The sequence below is a fragment of the Cervus canadensis genome, chromosome 18 (assembly GCF_019320065.1).
Source record: "Cervus canadensis isolate Bull #8, Minnesota chromosome 18, ASM1932006v1, whole genome shotgun sequence".
Taxonomy (NCBI): Eukaryota; Metazoa; Chordata; class Mammalia; order Artiodactyla; family Cervidae; genus Cervus; species Cervus canadensis.
This window is the reverse complement of record NC_057403.1, coordinates 19,160,607-19,166,606: the sequence shown is the minus strand read 5'-3', so window position 1 is coordinate 19,166,606 and position 6,000 is coordinate 19,160,607.

Genomic DNA, 6,000 nt, shown 5'->3' with positions numbered 1-6,000 from the left:
TGCACGTATCCATTCTCCCCCAAACTCCTCTCCCATCCAGGCTGCCACATAAGGCCGGGCAGAGTTCTATGTGCTCTGCGGTAGGTCCCTGTTGGTGATCCATCTTAAATATACCAGTGAGGGGGCTTCCCTGTGGCTCAGCGGTAAAGAATCCCTCTGCCAGTGCAGGAGACACAGGTTCGACCCCTGATGCAGGAAGATCCCACATGCCTCGGATCAACTAAGCCTGTGCGCCACGACTATTAAGTCTGCGCTCTAGAGTCGGGGAGCTGTAACTACTGAGTCCACACACCCTAGAGCCTGTGCTCTACCGCAGGAGAAGCCGGTGCAAGAAGTCCACCCACTGCACCTAGAGGGCAGCCCCTGCTCGCCTAGAGAAAAGCCCACGCAGCAATGAAGACCCAGCACAGCCAAAAATAATACATATTTTTAAAAATAATAAGTAAATATACCAGTGAGTACATGTCCATCCCAAACTCTCTAACTATCCCTTCCTCTATCCTTCCCCCCACCCCACCACCAGCAACTATAAGCTCGTTCTCAAAGTCTGTTTCTGTTTTGTAAGTAAGTTCAAACAGTCTGATTTTTAAATGAGCAGAGAATCTGAACAGACATTTTTCCAAAGAAGACACAACAGATGGCCAACAGGTCCAAGAGAATATGCTCAATTTGACTAATTATCAGGGAGATGCAAATCAAAACCAGAGTGAGATATGAGCTCACAGGGTCATATCCGGAAAGTGCTCACCACAGAAAAACAGGTCGTAACTATACATCGTGATAGATGTCAGACTTATTGTGGCAATCATTTCACAATATATACAAATATTGGCTTGTGCTGTGCCCCTGAAACTAATATAATGTTACGTCATTTGTATATCAATATTTTTAAAGAATTCAGAATTCACAGAGGTCTTTGCAGTCAGATAAATAAACTTTGATATATGGTCCTAGGGGGGCTTCCCGGTGGCTCAGTGGTAAAGAATTTGCCTGCCTTTGCAGGAGATGCCAGTTTGATCCCTGGGTTGGGAAGATCCCCTGGAGAAGGAAATGGCAACCCACTCCAGTATTCTTGCCTGGAGAAGCCCATGGACAGAGGAGCCTGGCAGGGTCACAAAGAGTCGGACACGACTTAGTGACTAAACAACAACAACAAATATGACTATAGACAGGTTTCTGACTCCTTGCAAGCCCTAGTCCTCATTCGTAAAGTGAGAGGAAGAATATTTACCTCCTAGAGTTATTGTCAGAAGGTCATGGTCAAATAGAAAATTTGTTTTAATGACTGTAGGGTGACCGTGGCAATTGACTAAAAGCTGAAGATTTGAAACTGAAGTAAGATATTTATTTAGTCTCTTGGTAAATACATTAACTGTATAATAATACAGTTACTAGACACTATTTTTTTTGCAGCTTTATTGCAGTATAATTGAGGTACCATAAACAGCATATATTTACAATGAAATATGCATGGGAAACCATCACCACGATCGATTAAACAAATATTTCCATGGTACCCAGAAGCTCCTCTGTGGCCTTCTGTAATCTATCCCTCACTCCCTCCACCCCTGTTTTCAGGAAAGCATTGATCTGCTTTCTGTCACTATAGATTCAGTTCAGTCCCTCAGCGTATCACTATAGATTAGTTTGCATTTTCTAGAATTTCATATTGGTGGAAGCACACAGTATGTGGATGGATTTTTTTTTTTTTTGACCTGCTTCTATCACTCATTATAATGCGCTGGGGTTTCACCGAGTCACTGCAAGTACCAGGAGTTTGTACCTTTGTTCTAACTTTCCATGGTACAGTGTGGTAGACAGAAAAATGGCCCCTGGGTTCTTCATGCCTATGTGACTGACCCCCAGTGAAAACCCTGGACCCAGAGGCTCAGGTGAGCATCTCTGGCTGTGCAGCTCATCACGTGATATACCTGAAAGGAATAAGCCCCGACCTACGACTCCACTGGGACTGACCACTGGCAGAGCTTGTGCTGGTCTCTCCCGGACTCTACCCCATGCACCTTTTACCTTTTCGGATGTTAATCTCTAGCTTTTCATGGCAATACACCATCAACGTGGTTATGACAGCCTTTCAGGGTTCTGTGAGCTCTCCTTCTAGTGAGTCTCCGAACCTGAGAGTTGTCTTGGGGACCCCCAACACACCTGTCTGGATGTTTCTCAGTTCATACCTCTCAGAATTCCAGCAACTTCATTTCGGTTTGGTCTCAGTCTCCATCTCTATTTCCATGTCCCGAACCCATCTCCCAGGTCTTTCCGTGTTCCATTTTTTCTGTCTCTCCCTCTTCTCCATTTCCTCACGACATCTTCTCTTTCTAGTGATCTGACAGCCAGAATTAGAGCTGCCTCCTCTCTCTTGATGTAAACCACACTCTGATTATTTTTATTAATATTTATTTATTTGGTCCTGCAGCATGTGGAGTATTAGACCAAGGATCAAACCCACATCCCCTGCACTGGAAGTGTGGAGTCCTAACCAATGGACTGCCAGGGAAGCCCTTCACTTTGATTATTTTTATAATAATACAACAAAGTGGGGGGTTTTAGAACATCAGAAAACAGGGAGTAGATAACAAGAAACAGGAGAAGGCAATGGCACCCGACTCCAGTACTCTTGCCTGGAAAATCCCGTAGACGGAGGAGCCTGGTGGGCTGCAGTCCATGGGGTCGCTAAGAGTGGAACATGACTGAGTGATTTCACTTTCGCTTTTCACTTTCATGCATTGGAGAAGGAAATGGCAACCCACTCCAGTGTTCTTGCCTGGAGAATCCCAGGGACGGGGGAGCCTGGTGGGCTGCCGTCTATGGGGTCGCAGAGTCGGACACGACTGAAGCGACTTAGCAGCAGCAGCAGCAAGAAACACTCTTTCCCTGGTTCCCCATCAAACTCAGCGCCAAGCACTCCCTAGGCGTCGGCCTTCACTGCTCCTGTCCTCTGCCAAAAAGTGGACTCTTCAATCGTCCACAGCCCCAAGCCCCAGGTTTCCTAGGCGGTGGGGACAGACCACGAAAAGATTTCTCATGCTCAGCACATTTTTCCTTTCCTCTCCTGAAAGAGGACAGCATAACAGAGAGTTAAAACATTCCAAAACCTTTATTGTAGCACTAAGAGAAGAAATGAAGAACCCGAAGCGTATTAGTTAACCATGGCTATTGTTACAGACTGAATATTTTTGTTCCCCACCTCAAAATTCATATGATGAAACCTAATCTCAAATGTGATAGAACCAGGAGGTAGGGCTTTCGGGGTGATTAAGTCATGAGGAATTCCTCACGAATGGAATTGTTGTTTAGTTGCTCAGTTGTGTTTGACTCTTTTGTGACCCCATTCACTATAGCCCACCAGTCTCCTCTGTCCATGGGATTTCCCAGGCAAGAATACTAGAGTGGATTGCCATTTCCCTCTTTGGGGGATCTTCCCAAACCAGGGATCGAACCCGAGTTTCCTGCATTTCAGGTGGATTCTTTACCACTGAGCCACCAGGGAAGCTTGATGAATGGGGTTGGTGCCTTTATAAAAGAGATCTCAGAGAGCTCTCTGTCTCTTTCTGCCATTTAAGGACACAGCAAGAACACAGTTGTCTACAAACCAGGAAGTGACCCCTCATCAGACCCAGAATCTGTTGGCACCTTGATCCTAGACCTTCTGGCCTCCAGAGCTATGAGATATAAATACTGGTTGTTTAAGCCACCCAGTCTGTAATCATTTGTTACAGGAGCCCAAACAGACCACGACAGCTATGTAACAAATATCCCCAAATAATAATGGATGAAAACAATAATTATCATGGGGTGGGTTTTTTTTGGGGGGGGGGCTGCTCTGCATGAAAGGGGGATCTTAGTTCCCCAATCAGGAATTGAACTCATGCTCCTTGCAGTGGAAGCACAGTCTTAACCACTGGACCCACCAGGTAAGCCCCGATAACTATTTTTTTCTTACAAGCCCATGGGTCAGCCGGATGGTTTTTTGGTCTTGAATGAGCTCATCCTTGCATCTGCAGTCAGCTGAGGGCTGGGTCGGCGGCCCTGTTTTGGGAGCTGAATGGGTGCTTGTGGTCTATTTGGGGCAGGCACTCATCCTTCAGTAGGTTGTGTGTGTGAGCTCAGTCACTTCAGTCATGTCCGACTCTTTGCAGCCCCACGGACTGTAGCCCGCCAGGCTCCTCTGTCCATGGGATTCTCCAGGCAAGAATACTGGAGTGAGCTGTCATGCCCTCCTCCGGGGGATCATCCCAACCCAGGGATGGAACCCAAACCTCTTACACCTTCTGCATTGGCAGGTGGGTTCCTTACAAACTCTAGCACCACGTGGGAAGCCCTCCTACAGCAGGTTGTGAGTGAGTGAGTGAAAGTCACTCAGGCATGTCTGGCTCTTTGCGACCCCAGGGACTATAGCCCAACAGGCTTAGCTGAGTCTTATTCCCATGGCAGTGAAGACTTTCCAAGGAAGCAAATGGAAGGTACAAAGACTCTCAAGATGTAGACTCAGAACTGACACAGCATGATGTCTGCCATATTCTACTGGTCAAGGCCAGCTCAAATTCAAGGGGAGGGGAGATTGACCCTACCCCTTGAAAGGAGGAACTGCAAAGTCACAATGCAAAGGGCGTAAGTGAAGGGATTTTTGGCCACTTTTTACTTGTGACACTAACGGACAATGATGATTCTATTCTTTTACAAAAATATATAAAGAAAGCCTGGTGTGCTGCAGTCCATGGGGTTGCAAAGAGTTGGACACGACTGAGCGACTGAACAACAACAAATATAAAGAAAACAAGCCCAACTACTAGTCAAAAAGTATGCCTTTCACAGGAGTCTGCAGAATGTGTGACTGGAGTTTCAGAGCAAGAAAAAACCCATTGCAATAGTCGTTAAAGATGTTCTCAAACAGTAGGGTTCCACACGTCTGCCTACTGGAGGTTTGGCGGGGCCATGTGACTTTCCCTGCCCAATGAAATGTGAGAAGAAAGAATATGTGCCACTGCAGTGTGGGGATTTTAAGAACTAGTACGTGCTAGACCTGGCACTTCCCAGGCGGCTCGGGAATAAAGAATCCACCTGCCAATGCAGGAAACACAGAAGACGCAGGTTCAATTCCTGGGTGGGGAAGATCCCCTGGAGGAGGAAATGGCAACCCATTCCAGTATTCTTGCCTGAAGAATCCCATGGAGAGAGGAGCCTGGTGGGCTACAGTTCGTGGGGTCACAAAGAGTCAGACAACGCTGAGCATGCATGAGTACGCACATGCCTGACCATCTTTTGAATTTCCCCTTGGCCAATCAGATGTTGGCTGGGACAGTGCTCATCTGAAGGTTCAGCTGACAGGAGGTCGCGGGGGGCTTGCTCACGCAGGTGGCAGTCGATTCTGTCGGTCAAGTGGGAGCACAGCAGGGATTTCTAACCAGAGTGCCTGCATGTGGGTTCTCCATGTGGTTTGGGCTAAGAAGCAAAATGAACAGTGAAATGAAACAGTTCAGAGTCAGATGGCCTGGGTTTTCATCCTCCCACCCACCCACCCACCACCCCAACACACACTCTTACTGCTCTGCAAATTGCTATGTAACCCCTCTGAGGCACAACATTAATGCTAATGCCATTCATATCAGCCCTGCTGGATGCTCATACTTTGGTCCTCAATTTCAGGTTTCAGCACAATATCCAGGTCATTTCCAGACCCCTACTGTCCTCCATGTGGTGTAGGCCGGGACATGACCACCTGTGGCAGATTAGACTGGGGCTTCCCAGGTGGCGCTAGTGGTAAAGAACCCACAGGAGACATAAGAGATAAGGGTTCGGTCCCTGGGTGGGGAAGATCCCTTGGAGGAGGGCAAGGCGACCCACTCCAGTATTCTTGCCTGGAGAATCCCATGGACAGAGGAGACTGTTGGGCTGCAGTCCATGGGGAGCAAAGAGTTGGACTCAATTGAAGCGACTTAGCACACAGCAGATTAGGTTCCTCTTTGGAAACCTTCACTCCATCCA